The 23013-nt window shown below is 37.3% G+C and overlaps 1 protein-coding gene and 1 long non-coding RNA gene across 4 annotated transcripts in view; one reads left to right on the top strand and one right to left on the bottom strand.

Annotated features, from left to right (window-relative positions):
- Window positions 1-18941, bottom strand: part of LOC144308629 (uncharacterized) — a 65369-nt gene extending 46428 nt beyond the window's left edge. For both annotated transcript variants that reach the window (XR_013375034.1, XR_013375035.1), the window contains exon 1: window positions 18686-18941. This is a non-coding gene — a long non-coding RNA (uncharacterized LOC144308629). The remainder of the gene's footprint in view (window positions 1-18685) is intronic.
- Window positions 1-23013, top strand: part of NHS (NHS actin remodeling regulator) — a 346591-nt gene that overhangs the window by 299463 nt on the left and 24115 nt on the right. The window lies entirely within an intron of this gene.

The following is a 23013-nucleotide window of genomic DNA, read 5'->3' as shown; positions in this document are numbered from 1 at the left end:
AGATGGGCGATGTCATTATCTTATGCTTCCCTATTCAATAAGGGAGGCTAGTTCTGCAGGGTAAGCAGTTATCGGTGTGTTTTCATCACTGCTGCTGATTTCTGCTTTCCCTGGGTGGAAGTGGCTATAACTTAGCCCAAGCCCCATGTATGAATTACAGATGAAGCTAAGCCCAGCTTGGAACACCTACAAACACCATCACCACAAGTGTGCTTTGTAAAGCCTCGGTGGGGATAGGTGAGCACTTTGTACATTTGAGGAGGGCATCGCTCAAGTCAGGGGCTATGACTTCCGTGACCAAATCAGCCTATATGGCTGCTGGTATGGCTGGATCCCTTGTCATTACAGTTTGAGGCCCAAAGTCTAAAGAAGTTACAAGTGTGGGTCCAAGTTGAGGTTTTTCTTGAAATTAAGTTTGTATGTATAGTAATAAACCCTGCACCCTTATGGCTTTTACAATATACAAAATAGATGCAAAATATTTGGACTGCATGATGCCAAACATCCAGCTGAGAACAGGCTTCATCTAAATGAATTTGCGTTAGAACTAACATATCCAGACAAAACAGTGAATGACACTGAACAATACACAGATATTTTTCCTACTTGTGGCTGCATGGTAGGCTCCATGTCCTTCAGGCTCATCGAGTCCACTCAGTGCCATGTCACACTCAACTACATTGCTGCAGTGCAGCCCAGGGATAAGAAAGGAAGGTGAGAGACTCTTAGGGCTTTATAGGTCTTTATATAGAGCACTTACACATGCTAGTGATTTGTTGTAAAAGCCCCTGCTTGACAAAAGTTCTTATTAATCTCAAATCTGCTTGCTAAAGCATTTGCTTTTAATGAGGCATTTTCTGCATAAAAATGCCAAAAATATTTTTCCATTCATTATAACATGTTTTTTGGTTCATTAAGTTGTTTTTTCAGGAGGGCAGGTGGGAGAGAATAATGTTGAGCATTTACAGAAATGACATAAAAATATCACCATTTGTCATAATCTTCATAATTTTTAATAACATCTAAATACCAAAGTAGGCTACAGGAAAAAGCCTAAAATAATGAATAACAATGAGGGTGTTCCTTCATTTACCCAACAAATGTCAATAAGAGGAGGAGTCTAGATCATACTTATGTAAACCAGAAAGTGATCTTAGATGATAATACTTAAAATCTCCCCAATTACTTAGAAATACTGTTTCATTTATTTAATTGAGTTTGGGTCACCAATTTCACTGGAAGATTTTCTCATTCAAGTTATATCCCTTGGACCTGGAAGTGACTCAGAATAGAACACAGTTCTATGCACCAAGCTTACAAGGGCTGTATATTGCTGCAAGAGAAAAGGCTGCAATTATAGGGACAGGAAATTTGCCACCAAATTGCTGGACAGACATTTTCTTAGCAATAGAAAAAAAGCATTCATAATGAGATTCTGATACACAGTCTTCCACAACTCTGCAAACTGTCATACTGTAGTTTGGTCATTAATGGTACAGACTGTGAAATCAAACTGCCTGGATTTGAATACCAGCTCTACCATTTATTAGCTGTATGACCCTGAACAAGTTAATCATTTCAGTGTCTCAAGGATAATAGTACATTATAAATTTGAAACAAAGACTAAATGTGTTAATATATATAAATAGTACCTAATGCATAATAAGCACTCAACATGTATTAGACATCATCATGATCATTGTTAATAGCCAATCAATTTCATGAATTATCAGTGATCTAGTACTAAGATTATGAGTCTAACTAGGTTTAAATCCCAGCTCTACATTTTTTTTGGTTGTGTGATTTTGAAAAAGTTGAGTCCCAGTTTCTTCATCTGTAAAATGGGGATAATGACGTCAATTTTACAGGGTTGTTAAGATTTAATACAGTGTTATGTAAATACAATTAAATTGTATGTGTATGAAATAGTGCCCGGTATAGTGCCTAAAACACACAAATATCTCAATCTATATTCATAATCACTTATAATCAAACTCTTTAACCATCAAATGAAAAGCCTATAACATATACTCCCATATAAGATTGGAGGAAGTATAAGTTGTTACACTCTTTCTAGAGGGCAATTTCCCAATATTTATCAAACTATAAGAGATTATATTATGCTAAGTGAAATAAGTCAGACAAACACCATATGATTTCACTTTAAAAACCAAAACAAATGAACAAACAGAAGCAGAAACAGATCCATAAACAAACTGATGGTTGCCAGAGGGAAGGGAAAGGGAAGATGGGTAAAATGGGTGAAGGGCAGTGGGAGGTAAAAGCTTCCATTCATTATGGAATGAGTAAGTCATGGGGATAAAAGCTGCAGCATAGGGAATATAGCCAATGGTATTGTAATAGTGTTGTATGGTGACAGATGGTAGCTACACTTTTGGTGAACATAGCATAATGTAGGATAGATTTGACACATCACTGTTGTACACCTGAAACTAATGTAACACTGTGTCTTAATTATACTTCAATAAAAAAATAAATAAAAGTGGCAAAAAAAACCCTATAAGACGGGGCGCCTGCCTGGCTCGTCAGTGGAGCATGAATCTCTCAATCTTGGAGTTGTGAGTTTAAGCCTCACATTAGGTGTAGAGATTACTTAAAAAAATAAAATCTTTACCAAAAAAACCCTTTAAGATATTCATACCCTTTGATCTAGCAATTCTATGTCTAGGAATTTATCCTAAGACAATGCTAAGATTTATTCACTAGGATATTCATCAAAGTACTGTTTAGAACAGGAAAAATAGTTACAAATATCTTAAATATCCAAAAGTAGGTACTTAATAACTTCTGATATATTCATAGGATAGACTATAATATCAAAAAGAGTGTTATAAAAGAATATTCAATGACATGGAAAATGTATATATTTTATCGGAGATTTTTAAATAGGGTATAAAATTGTGTATGGTATGAGCTCAAAAATATCTAGGAGTGTATACATACATACATGCATAGTAAAAAAGGCTGTGAGGGTATATACCTGTGATTCCCAAGCTGTGTGATGAGGTTCTCCAGGGCACTGTAGTAAAATCCTAAGGGTGCATTGGAATATTTTAAATTTTCAAGAGGTACAGTGTCCTCTGTCTGTTTATATCTGGTGATGGCTCCAAGGTAGCCTCATAGCTCTTCCAAGTGGAAAGAGGGGATGCTTAGTTTCTTGACATGTAATTTAAATCAGAAGTTCTCCAAAAGGAACGCAAAGGAAACTCACCAGCCAATTTAACTTAAAACCCACTGTCAGCTGAAAATTCAAGGTTTATCTCACAATTTTAAAGCCCATCTGGGAATCCTCCTCCTTCAAGGGTAGCAAAGGAGATGATCTCAGGCCCAGATGGTTTTCCAGAGGAATTCTACTAAACCTTCCAAGTCCAGATAATTCCAATAATCTATAAATAGTTTCAGAATATTGAAAATAAAGTAGAACTTCTCCATTTCTTTTATGAAGATTTTATGAAGGTACAGAATAGAAGGAATAGAGGGGGAGGGAACTATAGACCAGTATCATTCAGATTATTAATGTGGAAATAAATTAAATGTTAGCAAATAGTTTACCACATTAATAAATTACTATACCATGACTAAATGTGATTTATTCTAAGAATGGAAGGTTGGTTCAATATTAAGAAATCTATTGGTGTCATATACCATATTAATTGATCTAAAGGAAAAAACCCCATATGATTATAGATGCTAGAGAGACCTTACAAAATTCAATACCTATTCTTTATAGAAAGACGAGAAAATAAAAACTGAGTGGTACTTCATTAACACAATTAAATATATATACCTTAGTCCTAAAGCCAGTCTCTTAATGGGGAAACACTAGAGGCATTTCCACGAAAATCAGGAACAAGGCAAAGATGTTCACTATCTCTGCTACTAATTAACATTATACTAGAAAGATTAATCAATGCAGTTGGACAAAATAAATCAATTACAGGCATAAGAATTGATAAGAAGTAAAGCTATGTCTAGTTGCAGATGATATGATACTATAGGATTTTTCTGGTAAAGAATCAATGATAAAACTAACTCAAACACTAAAAGAATTCAGTAAGGTAGCAGGATACAAACACACAAAAATCAATACCCTTCATTTACACAAATGATAGCCAGTTAAAAGACCTAATAGTAGAGAAAACTCCATTTACAGCAATAACAAAGAAGATTAAATACTTAGAAATTAATTTACCAGAAATGTGCAAAGCCTGTATGGGAAAAACTATAAAGCATTCCTAAAAAACACAAAATTAGACTTTCTCAAATGGAAGGATGTCCCCTATTCTTAGAAAGAATGATTCAGCATTATAAGCAGATCAGTTCTAAGCTAATTTATAAATTTAACGCAATCTCACTAAAAATACCAATAAGCTTTCTTTTAAAAGGAGTTAGACCCATTGATACTAACGTTCTTATGGAAAAACAAACATACAAGAATAGCCAGGAAAACAGTGACAAAGGAAACCAATAAGGGGTAAGTAACTCTACTGGGCACTAAAATATCTTTAAAGCCTTTATGATTACATTAGTGTGGTACTAATATATGAATAGAAAAATATACCAGTAGAAAAAAATAAAAATATAACAGTAGGAAAGAATACAAAGTCCAGAAATCAACCTGAATATATATGAAAACATAATCTACGATAAAGGTAGTATCCCAAAACACTGAGGCGAAAGATGGGAGTTTTTAAAATGATGCTGGAACAACTGGGTAGCCACTTGGTAAAAGAAAACATTTCATCAGAGTTTCTCAACCTCAGCATTATTGATATTTTGAATCAGATAATTCTTTGCTGTGGGGGCTGTCCTGGGCACTATGTGATGTTTAGCAGCATGCTTGGCCCCTATCCAAGAGATGCCAGGAGCACTCTTCCCTGTAGTTTTGACAACTCAAAATGTCTCCAGACACTGCCAAATGTCCCCTAGGGAGACAAAATTGCTCCTGGTTGAGAACTATGTAATTAGATCCATACCTCACACCAAGCATGAGATTAAGCTCCTAATGGATCAGAGACCTAAACATAAAAAATGAAACATACAAATGTACTAGAGGGAAATAGGGGTGAATTATTCTTTAACCTCAGACTGTGAAAAGGCTTTCTATCTCTGACTCAAAATACAAAGGCAGAAAAGAAAAGATTGATAAATCTGAACAGTAAATATTTTGCATGCCCAAATTTTCTCAAAAATTGGGAGAAAATATGTGCAATATGTACCATGGACAAAGGACTAATATCACTAGTAGATAAATACCTCTTCAAAATTGAGAGATAAAGAAAAGAACAAAAACCTGGTAGAAAAATGGAGGAAAAGCATTGAATAGACCATCCAATAAATGCATAAAAATGTTGCTTAAACTTAAGAAAAACTGTTCAAACTTACTCATAATTAGAGAAATGCAAACAACACTGAGGAATCATTTATGACCTGATTGGCAAAAATTAATGTGACAACATAATCTATTGGTGAAACTGGGGGGAAACAGTCACTCACAAACATTGCTGGTGAGAATGCAAACTTGGCACAACCTACCTGGAGGGGAATTTGGCGATGTCTAACAAAACTACATGTATGCTTACTTTTCACCCTAGTAATCCCACTAAACAGATACGTCTAATGATACAAAAAAGATTAATCATTGCAGTGTTGCTTAAAATCACAAGATCTTGTAAAGAACCAGGAAGCCTATATAGAGATGAAGATACTGATCTATTGGTGACATTAGCCCATTTTCTGTGGCACCTGTACCTGTACTGGCAGAATGAACTATGGGACACCCACACAATGGAGTACTATGCAGTGGTAAAACAAATGAGGAAGATCTTTCTTCCAGTGATTTCCAGGACATATTCTTAAGTGAAAAAGGCAAAGCCCAAGGTTCCAGCACAAGATGGCAATCAATGTAGGAAGGCCCTGAACTGACCTCCTGCATAGAACACAGTGAATTATACCTATTAATAGAACAATTCCTCCTGAAGAACTGAGGGCTGACTGAACAGCTTCTGAACAATCAAAGATGGAGAGAACAGCAAGACAGAGTCACAGTAACAAAGGGGACCCTTGTACCCACACTGTGAAAAGCAGTGGGGATGGATAGTACTGAGGAACTCGGAACAGATCCCTCCGTCTTTGGGCACAGAAAAAAAGCCACAGTTTTAAAGAGCAACTAGCATATAAAAGACACAACACTAGAACTCTGCCAAGTAGTGGAGGAGCTGTAGGAATGTTCTCCTAGTCAGGGGATTGGAGAACTACACAGTTTATGTTCTCACACCACGTTAAAAGCCTAAAATGGAACAGGGTCCACATTCCATAACGGCGAGATCTGGTCCTCACAGGGAGCTTGCAACTTCAGCAAGCTAAGGGTCCACAAGCCCACACTAGCCTCAGCTGTGCTGAAGCACAGGAAAAAAAAAAGCCAAGTTTAAAATGGCTAAGTAGCGGTGGGAACATTCTCTTTGCCTCCACCTTAAAAGCCCAGAAAGGAACAGAATCCAGATGCTGTAAGTGGTGGGTCTGGATGCCATAACTGGCAGGTTTGGTCATCACCAGGAGCTTTTGATCTCAGCAAGCCCAGGGTCTGCAAGACCACACCAACCCTGGTCACAATGGGACCCAGAAAAAAAAAAGCCATAGTTTAAAATGGCAGAAGAACAGCTGGGATTCTCTCCCCCCGCCCCCTTCACCATAAAAGCCCAGACCAGAAGAGGGTTTGGCTTACAGTGATCATACAAACTCAGCTAGCCTAGGATCCATAAGCCCACAATAGCCCACAACTACTCTGTGGTATTGGGGCACAGAAAATAAGCCATATTTTTGTTTTTAATTGAAAAAATATTTTATTTTTTTTAAATTTGTCTTGTTTGGTTTTTTATTTTTATTTTTTAATTTTTTAAAAGATTTTATTTATTCATAAGAGACACACACACACAGAGACAGAGACAGTGACACAGGCAGAGGGAGAAGCAGGCTCCATGCAGGGAGCCCAATGTGGGACTCAATCCTGGGACCCCAGGATCACGCCCTGTGCCAAAGGCAGGCGCCAAACCGCTGAGCCACCCAGGGATCCCCCTGGGGTTTTTTTGTTTTGTTTTCTTTTGCTTTTCTTCTTTTCCTCTTCTTTTAAAAAATGTTTTTTCTTTATGTTTTCTTCTTTCTATAAAAAAACCCCACAGCTTAAAAGAGAAACTAACATATACAGCCACAGCTCCAGCCAGCCAGCAATAGTCACCAAACAGAGTCTACAGAGGGGACAACATACACAAGACCACTCCTTCAGTTTTAGGAGAAGTAGCCTTTCTGCCTAATCCATAGAAATACCAAAAGTCAAGCAATATGCTCCAAAAGAGAGAAAAAAGATAAAAACCTCAGAAAAAGAATGAAATGAAACCGAGATAAGCAATATGCCTGATAAAGAATTTAAAGTAATGATCATAAAGATAATCAGTGGACTGGAGAAAAGAGTGGAAGAATTCAGTAAGCCCTTCAATAAAGATTTAGAAAATACTAATAAGAGCTAGTCAGAGTTTAAGAATACAGTAACTGAAATAAAAAAAAAAACCACTAGAATCAATAGATTAGAGCAACCTAGAAGACAGTGTAATGGAAAGCACACAAACTGAGCAGAAAAAGAGAAAAGAATTTTTTTAAAAAAATTTTATTTATTTACCTGAGAAAGAGAACACAAGCAGGGAGGAGGATCAGAGGGAGAAGCAGACTTTCTGCTGAGCAGGGAGCCTGATATGGAGCTCAATCCCAGGACACTGGGGTAATGACCTGAGCCAAAGGCAGATGCTTAACCACCTGAGCCCCCAGGTGCCCCAAGAAAAGAATTTTTTTAATGAAGCCATATTAAGAGATCTCTTGAACATCAAGCAAACAAACATTTATGTTATAGGGGTCCCAAAAGAAGAGAGAGAGAGAAAGGTGTAGAAAACTTATTTGAAGAAATAACTGAAAACTTCCCTAACCTAGAGAAAGAAAGATATTCACACCCAAGAAACACAGAATTCCAAACAATATGAACCCAATGAGGTCCACACCACGACACACAATAATTAAACTGTGAAAAGTTAAAGAGAATTTTAAAAGCAGCAAGAAAGAATTAAAAAGTTACCTACAAGGGAAAACCTATAAGGCTATCAGCTGATTTCTCAGCAGATACTTTTCAGGGGTAAAGGGAGTGTATGATATATTTAAAGTGCTTGAAAGGAAAAAAAAACCCTGCAACCAAGAATACTTTACTGGCAAGGTTATCATTCAGATTTGAAGGCGAGATAAAGTTTCCCAAACAAATTAAAGATAAAGGAATTTATCACCACTAAACCGGTCTCACAAGAAATGTAAAAGGGACTTCTTTAAGTAGAAAAGAAATAGTTATAATTAGACATAAAAATTAAGATGTAAAATATGACAACATATACTTTAAGTGTGGAGAAGGGAGTAAGGGAAGAGAAGGGTAAAAAGGCACTACAGGAGCTCTTCTTCATAAGGCCACTACTTTCAAGAGCACAAGACATAGCTGACTTTCCTAACACAGAGAAACAAACACAGAGTTAGGCAAAATGAGAAGACCCAGGAATATGTGCTGAATGAAAGAAAAGGACAAAATCATAGCAAGAGAGCTAAACAAAACAGAGATAAATAAAATGCCTCATAGAGAATTTAAAGTAATTGTCATAAAGATTCTCACTAGGCTTGAGAAAAGAGTGGAGGACTTCAGTGAGACTCTCAACAAAGAGAAAACATAAAAAAGAACCAATCATAGATGAAGAACTTAATAACTGAAATTAAAAATACACTAGATAGAATAATGGTAGACTAGAGGAAGCAGAACAAATCAGTGACCTAGACGACAGAGTAATGGAAAGCAATCAAGCTGAATAGTAGAGAGAAAAAGAAAAAAACATGAAAATAGGTTAAGGGAACTCAGTGACACCATCAAACATAATACTACTCACATTAGAGGGATCCCAGAAGGAAAAGCGAGAAAAGAAGGCAGAAAATTTATTTGAAGAAATAATAGCTAAAAACTTCCCAAATCTAGGGAAGAAAACAGAAATCTAGACGCAGGAGGCACAGAGAGCCCCCAAGAAAACCAACCCAAGGAGGTCCACATCAAGACACATAGTAATTAAAATGTCAAAAAATAAAGATGAAAACAGAATTTTGAAAACAGCAAGAGAAAAGAAAACAGTTACATACAGGCTATTAGCCAATTTTTCAGCAGAAACTTTGTAGGCCAGAAGATAGTGGAATGATATATTCAAAATGCTGAAAGAAAAAAAAAACCTGCAGCCAAGAATACTCTGTTCAGCAAGGCTATCATTCAGACTAAAAGGAGAGATAGTTTCCCAAACAAAAGTTAAAGGAAATCATGACTGCTAAACCAGCCCTAGAAGAAATGTCAAAGGGGACTGTATGAGTAGAAAGGAAAGACCATAAGAGTAAGAAAAGTAGGAAGCACAAAAGTAGTAAAAATAAGTATATCTATAAAAATCAGCCAAGAGATTCATAAAATAAAAAGATGCAAAGTATGACACCATGTACTCAAAATGTAGGAGGTGGGGAAGAGTAAAAAATGAGTTCAAACTTAGGTGACCATCAGCTCAATATAGAATGTTATTTTTTTATGCACTCTTTACAAGATGTTGTATACAAACCTAATGGTAACCACAAATGAAAAACCAGTAATAGATACATAAAAAATAAAGACAAAGGAATCCAAGAATATTACTAAAGAAAGCCAACAAACCCTGAGTGAAGACCCCAGAAAAGGAGCAGAGAAAAACTACAAAACAATCATAAAACAAAGTAACAAAAAATGGCACTAAGTACACACCTGTCAATAATTAGTTTGAATGTGAATGGACTAAATGTTCCAGTCAAAAGACAGGATGACAGAATGGATAAAAAAGCAAGACTATCTATATGCTGCATACAAGAGACTCATTTCAGACCTAAAAAGCTTATGTAGATTGAAAGTGAAGTGATGGAAAAGCATTTGTCATGCAAATGGAAGTAAAAAGAAAGCTGGGGTAGCAATACTAATACTAGACAAAATAGACTTTAAAATGAAGACTATAACAAGAGACCAGGACACTATACATCATGAAGGGAATAATCCAACAAGAAGATATAATAATTGCAAATATTTATGCACCAAACATGGAAGCACCCCAAAGACATAAAGCAGCTAATAACAAACATAAAGGAAGTAATTGATAGTAATACAGTAATAGTAAGGGACTTTAACATTTCACTTACATAAATGGATAGATAATCCAAACAGAAAATGAACACAGAAGTAGTGGCTTTGAATGACACGTTGGACCAAATGGATCTAACAGATATATTCAGAACATTCCATCCTAAAACAGAACACAAATTATTTTAAGTGCACATGGAACATTCTCCAGAATAGATCACATGTTAAGCCACATAACAAGTGTGGCCTAACAAATTCAGAATATTGAAGTCATACCATGCATCTTTTCTGACCACAATGCTATGAAACTAGGAATCAACTACAAGAAAAATCTGGAAAGAACATAAATACATGGAGGTATTTATGGGAGGAGGAGCAGGCTTCATGCAGGGAGCCCAATGCGGGACTCGATCCTGGGACTCTAGGATTACGCCCTGAGCCAAAGGCAGATGCTCAACCACTGAGACACGCAGGCGTCCCTCAAAGAGGATATTAAAAAAATACATAAAGACAAATGAAAATGAAAACACAACAGTCCAAAATCTTTGGGATGTAGAAAATGCTGTTCTAAGAGGGAAGTGTATAGCAATACAGGCCTACATAAAGAAGCAAGAAAAATCTCAAATTAACAACCTAACCTTACACCAAAAGGAGCTAGAAAAAGAACAAACAAAACCCCAAACCAGTAGAAGGAAGGAAATAATAAACATTAAAGCAGAAATAAACAAAATAGAAACTGAAAAAACAATAGAACAAATCAATGAAACCAGGAGCTGGTTCTTTGAAAAGTTAAGAAAAAAAATCTGATAAACCTTTAGCCAGACTCAAAAAAAAAAAAAAAAAAAAAAAGGGGACGTGAGACTCAAATAAACAAAAGCAGAAATAAAAATAAAAAAGGAGAAATAACAACCAATACCACAGAAATACAACAGATTATAAGAGAATATTATGAAGAAGTATACACCAACAAATTGGACAACCTAAAAGAAATGGATAAATTCCTAGAAACATATAAACATCTTCCCAAAACTGAATCAGGAAGAAATAGAAAACTGAACAGACTACCAACAATGAAATTGAATGTATAATCAAAAAACTCCTAACAAACCAAAGTTCAGCATCATATGGCTTCACAAGTGAATTTTATGAAACAGTTAAAGAAGAATTAATATCTATTCTTCTCAACTATTCCAAAAAATAGAAGAGGAAGGAAAGCTTCCACATTTATTCTATGAGACCAGCATTACCCTGATACCAAAACCAGATAAATAAACTATTAAAAAAGAGAACTACAGGCCAATATCTCTGATTAACATAGATGCAAAATTATTAGGAAACTGAATCCAACAATACATTAAAAATTCATTCACCAGGAACACCTGAGTGGCTCAGCAGTTGAGCATCTGTCTTCGGGTCAGGACGTGATCCAAGCCTGGGGATGGAGTCCCACATTGGGCTCCCTGCGAGAAGCCTGCTTCTCCCTCTAGGTCTCTGCCTCTCTCTGTGTGTCTCTCATAAATAAATAAATAAATAAATAAATAAATAAATAAATAAATAACATCTTTTAAAAAATCATTCACCATGATCAAGTGGGATTTCTTCTAGGGATGCATGGATGGCTCAATATTCACAAATCAATCAATATGATACATCTCATCAACAAGAAAAAGGACAAGAACCCTATGATCATTTCAATAGATGCAGAAGCAGCATCTGACAAACTACAACATCCATTCATGGTAAAAAAAAACAAAACTTCAACAAAGTAGGTTTAGAGGGGAACATAGCTCAACATAATAAAGGTCATATATGAAAAACCTACAGATAGCATCATATGCAATGGGAAAAAAAACTGAGAGCTATTTCCCTAGGGTCAGGAACAAGACAAGAATGTTCCCTCTCACTACTGCTATTCAATATAGTACTAAGTCTTAGCCACAGCAATCAGACAACAAAAAGAAATGGAAGGCATCCAAACTGGTAAGGAAGAAGTAAAACTTGCACTATTTACAGATGACATGATACTATATACAGAAAACCTGAAAGACTACTGAAAAACTACTAGAACTGATAAGTGAATTCAGTAAGGTTTCAGGATACAGAATCAATATACAGAAATCCACTGCATTTCTATATACTGATAATGAAGTACCAGAAGGAGAAATTAAGAAAACAGTCCCATTTACAATTGCACCAAAAATAATAAAATCCCTATGAATAAACTTAACTAAGGAGGTTAAAGAGATGTACTCTGAAAACTATAAAGCATTAATGTAAGAAATTGAAAATGACACAAACAAATGGAAAGATAGTCCATTTCATGGACTGGAAGAACAAACATTGTTAAAATGTCTAATACTACCCAAAGCAATCTACAAATTTAATGCAAATCCCCTCAAACTACCAACAGCATTTTTTCCACAAAACTAGAACAAATAATCATAAAACTTGTATGGAACCACAAAAGGCCCCAAATAGTAAACAGTAATCCTGAAAAAGAACAGAACTGGAGATATCACAATCCCATATTTCAAGATATACTACAAAGCTATAGTAATCAAAAACAGTATGGTACTGCCACAAAACAGACACATTGATCAACAGAACAGAATAGAGAGCCCAAAAATAAACCCACAACTATATGGCCAATTAATCTTCAACACAAGGGGCAAGAGTATGCAATGGGAAAAAGACAGTCTCTTCAACAAATTATGTTGGGAAAACTGGACCATTTTTTTAAACCATACACAAAAATAAACTCAAAGGGATTAAGGACCTAAATATGAGACCTGAAACCATAAATATAATAGAAGAGAGGACAGTCGTTAATTTCTCTGACACTGGCCATAGCAAGATTTTTCCAGATTTGTCTCCTGAGGCCAGGGAAACAAAGGAAAAATAAGCTATTGGAACTATCTCAAAATAAAAAGCCTCTGCACAGCAAAGGAAACAATCAACAAAACTAAAAGACAACCTACTGAAGATATTTGTAAATGGCATATCCAATAAAGGGCTAGTATCCAAAAATATAAAGAACTTATATAATTGAAAACCAAAAAATAAATGATCCAATTAAAAAATGAACAAGAGACATGAACAGACATTTCTCCAAAGAAGACACTGATGGCCAACATAGGAAAAGATGTGCAACATCACTAATCATTGAGGAAATGCAAACCAAAACCACAATCACCTTATACCTGTGGAATGGCTTAAATCACACAAGACAAGAAATAACAAGTATTGTCGAAGATATGGGAAAAAAGGAACCCTTGTGCACTGTTGGGAATGCAAACTGGTACAGTCACTGTGGAAGACTGTAGGGAGGTTCCTCTAAAAATTCAATGAGAATTATCACACAATCCAGTAACTCCACTACTAGGTATTTACCCAAAGAATATGAAAATACTAATTTGAAAAGATACATGCACCCCTATATTTACTGCAGAATTATGTACAATAGCCAGATTATGGAAGCAACCACTTTTCCATTGCTAGACAAATGGATAAAGAAGAGGTAGCATATATATATTACTCATCCATAAAAAAGAATGAAATCTTGCCATTTGCAACAACATGGATAGATCCTGAGGGTACAATTAAGTGAAATAAATCAGTCAGAGAAAGACAGATACCATATGATTTCACTCATATGCAGAATTTAAGAAAGAAAACAAAAGAAAAAAGAGATAAACCAAAAAACAGACTCTTAACTATAGAGAACAAGCTGATGGTTACCAGAGGGGAGATGAAGGTGGGGTGAAACAAGTAAAGGTGATTAAAGAGTGCACTTGTCATGATGAGCAGCCCTGAGTAACATATAGAATTGCTGGAAGACTATATTGTACACCTGAAACCAATATAACATTATATGTTAACTACACTAGAATTAAAATAAATTTAAAATTAGATATAAAAATAAAGAATTAAAACAGCATGCATAGTAGAAAAACTAAGATCCATCTATATGGACTATTACACAGCCATAAAAAGGATGACATCATGCCACTTGAGACAACATGGATGAACCTATAGGATATTATTCTAAGTGAAATAAGACTAAGAAAGACAAATACCGCATGCCTGGGTGGCTCAGCAGTTGAGTATCTGCCTTCAACTCAGAGTGCGTTCCCTGATCCAGGGATCTAGTTCCCCATCAGGCTTCCTGCAGGGAGCCTGCTCCTCTCTCTGCCTATTTCTCTGCCTCTCTCCCTGTGGCTCTCATGAATAAATAAAATCTTTTTTTAAAAAAAAAAAAGAAAGACAAATACCATTATGATTCCACTCATAAGTGGGATCTTTAAAAAAAACAATAAGTGAAAAAACAAAAAGCAGAATAAGATATATAAATACAGAGAACAGGGATCCCTGGGTGGCGCAGTGGTTTAGCGCCTGCCTTTGGCCCGGGGCGCGATCCTGGAGACCCGGGATCGAATCCCATGTCGGGCTCCCGGTGCGTGAAGCCTGCTTCTCCCTCTGCCTATGTCTCTGCCTCTCTCTCTCTCTCTCTGTGACTATCATAAATAAATTAAAAAATAAATAAATAAATAAATAAATAAATAAATAAATAAATAAATAAATACAGAGAACACACTGATGGTTGCCAGAAGGGGAGGGTCATAGAGGGTTGTGCAAAATGGGTTAAGAGGAAAGGAAGATAAAAGCTTCCAGTTATGGAATAAGTAAGTCATAGGAATAAAAAGGACAGCCTAAGGAATACAGTCAATGGTACTGTAAATAGCAATGTAAAAATATGATAGATGGTAGCTACACTTGTGATGAACATAGCATAATGTATAGACTTGTCAAATCACTAAGTTGTATACCTGAGCTAATGTAACATTTTGTGTAAACTATACTAAAACAATTTTTTAAAGTTTAATATCTGGGTAGCCCCAGTGGCGCAGCGGTTTAGCGCCGCCTGCAGCCCAGGGCCTGATCCTGGAGACCCGGATCGAGTCCCATGTCGGGCTCCCTGCATGAAGCCTGCTTCTCCCTCTGTCTGTGTCTCTGCCTCTCTCTGTCTCTGCATCTCTATGAATAAATAAAATCTTTAAAAAAATAAAGTTTAATATCTTAAGAAAAAGAGGCAAAGCCCCAAAGATTATCTATTGTATGCTACCCTTCATGTTAGAGAAAAGGGTATATAAGAAAATGTATAAGAAAAAATACAGGTATCCAACTTATTTGTATAAAAGAAATAGTCTTTTTTAAAAAAGAGTCTATTCCGCTATAACACAATATATTCATCCCTAAAAATCTCCACACTGTGCAAAGTTTCACAATAAAACCAGAAGCTTTATGGGGAACACAGGGCACAACACTCAAAAAACTTCTATCACACACACACACACACACACACACACACACACAGATAGAAACTTCATTTTTAAAAAAAAGCAGTAATGCAATTTTACATATTAGTTAGGAAATATAATACAATAAACATGTCACTTTACCTAGAAAAAGCCCTGAAGTTTGCCTGTGGATTGGGGATCAGGAGGGCTGTAGCTTGTGAACTGGTGCAAAGGGGTGGAAGGCTGTAGCCCCAGGTGTGGATGAGTGTGGCTTCTAAGACACGGGGTAAACCAGGGAAACTCAGAGATGTCTGAAGTATGTACATTTTATGTATGCTCACCCAGCTCGGGTCAGCTGGGTACACATTCTGCATTCACCTAGAATTTCTCATGCACAAAACTATCCATAAGCAACATGAAATTCGCATGAAGCTCAAACTGTTCCCTAAGATATATCAATCACATTGGAACAAATTTGCTTTTTCAAAACAAGCATTATTGGAAAACTGACTGTACAGGAAAGACAAATGAGAAACTAGTGAGACTGGATTACCAACAGGGGCTAAGTGGGAACAGGATAGAAAGAATGGGGGATGAGAATGAGGTAGTAGAGTTGAGGGAGCGGCAGTTCTCGGAGTATATTTTGGGGGTAGGTTTAACTCTTAGAACTCAGGTAATGTTTTACATACCAGCACCCCCAATAAATAAATAATATCAACCAGAGTGTGAGGAGAACCCAAAATGGAAAACAAACAGTACATATAAACCTAACTATATTTCCGATGAGTATCATAATCACACTGAAGGAGGTGGGGAAGAAAATAGCTAAACCTAAGTAACTTTGGAAAGAAGTATTTTTGTTTTGTTTCATTTTAACCACAAATATTTATTGATGGATTGATGAATATAATTTTATATAGAACAATAAGGCACAGCCATGGATTCAAACAGTGTTCAAACACCAAAAGAGGCAAAAGCCATAAACTTAGTAACTTTAAATATTCAAGTCAAAGAGCCTCTGAGGTACTGAACAGGTAAGTATCAGACAATTCTTCCCTTTTGTATGATTCCTGTATTACATCACTTGATCACAAAGCCAGAATAATACTTCTACAAAATTCCTCATTAATTTATACTTCAACCTCCCACCTGGCTGCTCCTCTGTTCCCCATTCTTCTCCCTTTCCTTTGCAGTGATGTTCTTTAGCCATTCCCTTCCTAAGGAATTGTGTGCACATCTTCCTTCCAAAGCAAGGAAGCAAACAAGCAAGCAATGAGTCAGGGAAAGTTAGCCACAGGCAGATACATGAATGAAGACTTGGACATTAGGATGGCAACTGCCTGATTCAATGAAGCCTTTAAACTAAGCTTACTTGGACAAATAAGCTGCTCTGGCTTGCTGAAAGGTCTATAATGCCACATCATATTGGGCCACCAACGCCAGATCCCATGTTTCTAAGAGATTAACAGTAATTTACATAAGGAGGTAGTCAATGTAACCAAGGCAGCTAATGTGACAATACAGTCAATGCTTTGGACCCCCACTGGGGGTGGACTATGGCTTCCAGCATAATCATGTGCCAAGTGCAAAAACCTTCAGGATACTAAGGATTATCTTTAATTCTTTTGGATAGATAAATTATGCACTTCTGTAACTCTAACCTACTTGGAAATGTGAAGTGAAAAACATCCCAGGACATGCAAAACACTGAGGCATAAACCATGTAGCAAGGATGGGAATACAGGAGGTTTCTAGGGTGCCCTGCCTGCCTCCTTGTTCAAAAACCCATGAGAAGGTCACCAAACATACTGTCAAAGCAGCCATTGTGGTGGTGACCATGCCCCATTGCTGAGGAAACCTGCAGGCATATAGTCATTTTCTGAAGAACAGGAGTAGCCATATAGGTAGTCTATGTATGGAGAATCAGAGGCCAGACATTGAGTGACCTGGGGAAGCCACCTAGAAGTTTGGCTTGACACTTTTCCCCCTTTAAGAAGAATAGCTCCATCCAGTAGCCCTTTGATGACAGAGCAGAGTGCAGGCGACCAAGAGATGGTCATATTCTCTGAAAGAAGTGCTGATTCCCAAAAAGCTCCTAGGGATACAACATCCCAGAGGCTCATTTATGAGCAAAGGTAGATAAAAATTGCCAGACCACAGAACCATCTTGTCAAGTCAGATATGGCTTGGGGTGCCAAGTAAAACAGGGAACTCTGAGGCATAATAAAAAAACAGGAAGACTGAAAGATCAAGTGAATGGTATGTTGTGTGACAGAAAAGAAAAGGCCATATGAAAAAGGTTGCAGGAGCATGCTGAGACCTAGCTGAAGGGAAGGTAGCACAGACATAGTCTATACCCAGGAAAAGCTTGCTTGGCCATTTCTTAGCAAGAGTCCCTCCTTCACTTTCTCAGACAGGATGGGCATTTGGCATTCAGCAGCATAACTTGGGGAGATATTTATAAGTGAGGAACAGGTGAATGGATACTGAAGAAAAATAGGCTGGGTGTGCCATTCTGTAATGTTCTGTTTACACCAAAGGCAGGTTTGTGTTAACAGAACACACGTAGGGTTGTCCTGCAACAGCAGTGGTATCTTGGCAGAAAGAGAATGTAGGGTAGAGATGGGGCTCGTAGATAGGAGGACTTTCCAGTTCCAGTTTTTAAATACTAGAGAGCAAGGAACAGTTTGGTCTCATCATTTTAGTCAAGAAAATGGATGCTCGCTTTCTATTTATGCCCACCTTCTCCATAACAAATTTTGCTAAAGATATGGCACCAACCCCATCCTGATTAGCCTCTGGGATGGTCCTGTGATGCTGCTCGGTTCCTCATCTGGGATATTCACTCCAACCATCATGCATAGCACCTGGAACAGCTCATTGTGGGAGATCCTGTCATCTTTATCCAAATCATATAGCCGAAAAAGCAAAGTATAGTTTGTTGCTTCAGCTGTTGAGTGTTTCTGGTTCATTCTTATCTTTGCTCTTTCCACCATATTCAGTGGGGTGGAATTGAGCCAAAGTTTTTATGAATCCATGGAAGTTTACCTGGTCTTCTCCCTCTGGAAAGAAGGCACTAATGAACCAGCCCCCAGTGGGCTGATGACAAGTTCTGGAATTAGCTGGAAATAATCCTAGCTGAGGGCCCCATTCTCACCTTTGTCCAGGCTGGTGAACTGGCAGTAGAGGTAGGTGATCCGACTGTGAGAAAAGTTGGTCTGCTTGATCTCCTCTAGTTCTTCCCTCTACAGTAATGTGGATGCCCAAGGCCCCATCCCCAAGTGGGAGCTCCTTTAGGAGCAGCTGCACCTGAAGAAACAATGGAAAGCTAAAGATAAAAGTAACTGTACACAAATATTGTACTCTTGTTGGTAAATTTGTTCTTCCCAAGAGAATGAACTAGAAATTCTGAAACTACTTTATATGGATGACAGGACTGAGCAAATATGTTGTGGATAATGATAATCTCAGTTTGTCACTGCTAGAGAAAGGAGTTACAAATAAGGAAAGGAGGTAGGCTAGAATGAATCCTTTGGTGTTGGATTACATTGAAAATATCAGTATAAATTCATTCATATATTTTCAAACACACAGAGAGTTGTATACATGTAAATGCAGATGGATAGGCATAAAATAAATGCATATATGTGCATGTACAAGCATACAAACATATTTCTTAGTTCTGTCATCTGAGAGGGCCTTAGAAGCAATGATACTCTGGTAGCATTGAGCACATCTACTGCCCAGATCTTCTTTCTAAATACCATTCTCTAAAAAGATAAACCAGGAATCCTTGGAGAAATTACTTATTTGAGGGCTAGGCCAGGGGAAATGTAAGATAAACCTAGAATATCTTAAGATGCTGAAAAAATAAGAAGGTGCTCAAAAAATAATAGGAGGCATGTCAAAAGGGCATAGAAGCCAACTTGAAGGAGCTTCCAATAGCTAAATCTGAGACACTTTGAGCAATAAAATAATGATAGTAATGGATTATAACTTAGTTATATCCCTGAGTCTATACTGATATAAGTAAATTGAGATAAATACATGCATGGGGGTGAGGTAGCTCTTCCTTTTACAGAAGAATTCTAATGAACAAATGTAGAAGTATCAATATAAATTTTAAAAATCACCATCAGCCAAATAGAACAGTAATAATTTTTACAGGTAATAATCATCAATGAATGCTAAAATTAGTTGGGTGAAATTATGTGGAGAAATAGGATGTGTGCAGCACCTCAAAGTTTCTCCCCACAAAATACTTGTTGATTACAAACAGAACATTGTAACTTTAGCTATAGAACGCTGACAGCCACCATCTTAACCAAGTGATCAAAATCAGTATCAGCAGTTAATAGAACACAGCTGTATACGAACCTCTTGCTATAATGCAGGAAGATGACACTTCTGTGGGATTCTTGACAAAAATATGTAACCTCAATCTAATCATAAGAAAATGTCAGACAACCCTAAGTTAAGGAACATTCTAGAAAATAATTGGCCAGTACTCTCCAAAAGTGTCAAGGTCATTAAAGCAACAGTTGAGGGTTTACCACAAACTGAAGGACATTAAGGAGATTTGACAACTAAATGCAATGTGGGCCCCTGGGTTAGATCCTGGACTGGAAAAGGGACATTAGTGGGAAAACTGGTAAAAGCCAAATAAGGTTAATAAATTGGTAAATAATATTTATCAATGTTAATTTTCTGCTTTCAATAAATGTATGTAGTCACATAAGAGGTTAACATTAGGAAAAACTGGGTAAAGAGTATATGGGAATCCTCTCTATTATTTTTGCAACTTCTGTGTAAGTATTATTTCAAAATAGAAAGTTACACACACACACACACACACTCACACACACACACACACACACACACACATAAATATTCCACAGTTCCTGGATTGGGACTTGTACCCCAGTGCCTATGATAAATATATGGTTTCTGGAGGAAGTAAATTCAATCAAGACATGCTTAGTTCGTAATTTCTTTTCTTTAAATAGCAAAATTCAGAAGACCACAGAGAATCTAATCTAAGATAATTAGAAGTTGCCTATGGTATATGACACTTTGGGGCCTCTAGGGCACCCTCATGGCATAGATTCCCATTTTAGAGTGTAGAGACAGTCTGTCATAGCAGCTCACTCTCATCCTCTGCTGAATGGGATGTCCAGCTCATCTGTTCTCATCAGTAAGGTCCATTGGTCCAGGCCCAGATGTGGGCCTCAAATACTAGAGACATTCATCTGCTCTTCCTGTGTGCAAGCCTAAGGCAGGCATTCCCAATAGATCATAGCACTCTTTCCCACATCGTCCAGATAACCACTCCTGATCAGAGTTGGCACTTGACCTGAAACATCTATCACTGCATTCATCTTGCCATCAGGTCCATGGGGACCCTTGGAGTCTAAGACCCTGCTTAGATTCTGAGGTCTAGACAGAAAGGCATGGAAATTATCCTTCCTCAAATGTGGTGAGATGCTCCAGCAATTTCACCAAGCATCCCTCTCCAACCTTCATCAGTGATCCAGGGACAGACTATCTAATGGCCTCTGTGGTAGCAGATGGCAAAGCTTGACATGAGATGGGGCCCCTATGGTGAAAGTTGATCAGGTTCCCAAGGAACACAGAGATCTAAATCCTTATCATTAGGATTGCCAGTTAACTCCTTCCACCATATTGTGTGCACAGTTATCCTCTTTGTCAGACTTCATAAAATTAGCCTGGGAAGAATATCAGGGATTCATTATCATTTCATAGCCTGATAGTAGTTTTCTAACTTATCATACTGTGCATCCAGGGATTTTAAAATAACAGTCTGTCAAATCATACTTTTCTTCTTACCAAGAAGGTACATCTAAAGCACAGGGGACATTCTGAAAGTCTTACTGGGAAGTAAATGAAGGCAATCACTCAAACTAGGACCCAGACCTCCTTGATCATAGTCCAAAGGTATCACCAATGACCATGTTCATTCTTCCATTTTCTATCAAGAAGAAGAAGATAGGTCTTCCGAGAAAGCAGCTTCTGAGAAAAACTAACTGGTTTACAGACAAATTACAAGACTAGAAGTTGAGTTCTGAGCCAAGAGAGGGCTTAAAGACTATAGCTAGCAAGAGAGGCATTTCAACAGTATTTGACCTGCCCTGGGATAAAGACCTTCTCATTGCCTCACTCTCTCTCCCATCTCCAGCTCTATCTCCTCTCATCCAGCCTCTCCCCTCCTTCCCTTTCTCCATGAATCCTCACTAGAGATTTCTGATATTCTTTGGCTTACAAGACTGAGACTGAGAAATGCTGACCAAGCCTTTCCTTTGTTGTAAAAGAATTACACATACCACACTGTCCTAGACAGGTTGTGTTTTGCTTTTATAAAACATCTTCATAGTTTTGCAAACTCAGAAATATTCTGTTGTTTTATGGCCTATCTCAAAATGGTTCTGTCCATCCAAATTAAGTCAGTCTCTCTTGCTTCAGTCTAAGTGTCTTCCTTTATCTCCTAAGTTTGCTCCTTTAAATAGATTAAGGAAAATTCTAATGTTGGTATGAGAATCTTTGACCTAAAAGTTCTTCCCTAATCCTAAACCTGCAACTCTTCCATTCTGCCTAGAGAAATAAATGCAAATCCTTAGCTCAACTCTCCAGCCTCTGTACGATCTGGTCCTAACCTACCTTTCCAGATGGATTTTTCACAAATCCTTTGCACAGACCCTAGACCTCAGCCAAACCAAACTACATGTGCTTCTTGGGAAAATATCCTGCACTCTCGAAATAGTCTCTCCACCTAGAATGCCCTCTCTCCTACTGTGGCCTCTTATTTATTCCTTCATTTTGAAAAAAAAAAAAAGTTAACACAAAAATGAGAGACATAATCTCTGCCATCCAGAGTAATGGAATACTATTGAAAATCACATGTTATTAAGTATAAGGTGTTAACACCTAACTGGTGTGTAGTGTTAGAATGGGGTTGGGTGTTAGGATTAAACTTCATGGTAAAGGAAGCATCTGAAAAGGCTTTGAAGGACGGGGTAGAATTTTGATTTGTACACTGAGAGGAAAAGGATTATAGACTGAGGAAACCATGAGAGTGAGCTCATATAGGCAGGAGAAAATGAAGTGCATATGCATAAATTCAAATTACTTTGGCTTGGCTACAGTGGTTCAATAGACCAGATACTGAAGGATCTTGAGTGTCAGACTAAAATGTATGAATCTAGTCCACAGACAGGAAATTACTGAAGAGTTCTGAGCACAGAAATAACATGATCCGGAAGAGCAGTGCTTTATGAAGATACCAGGCCATGCATGGATAGGATTAACTCCCTCAATTTTTACAGGTTCCTTCTTGGTATAGCAGGGAGAGAAGAGCCTGACATTCGTTTCAAATGTAAGACTGCAGAAGTGGTGATGCCTGCTGCATGTTCCATTTAACTCATCTGTCTGGTCTTGCAAAAGGCAGACAGATCTTGGAAACTGGCTATA

Source organism: Canis aureus, chromosome X (assembly GCF_053574225.1).
Source record: "Canis aureus isolate CA01 chromosome X, VMU_Caureus_v.1.0, whole genome shotgun sequence".
Classification (NCBI taxonomy): Eukaryota; Metazoa; Chordata; class Mammalia; order Carnivora; family Canidae; genus Canis; species Canis aureus.
Note: the sequence above shows the minus strand (reverse complement) of the source record. Positions and strands in the feature narration are given on the sequence as shown.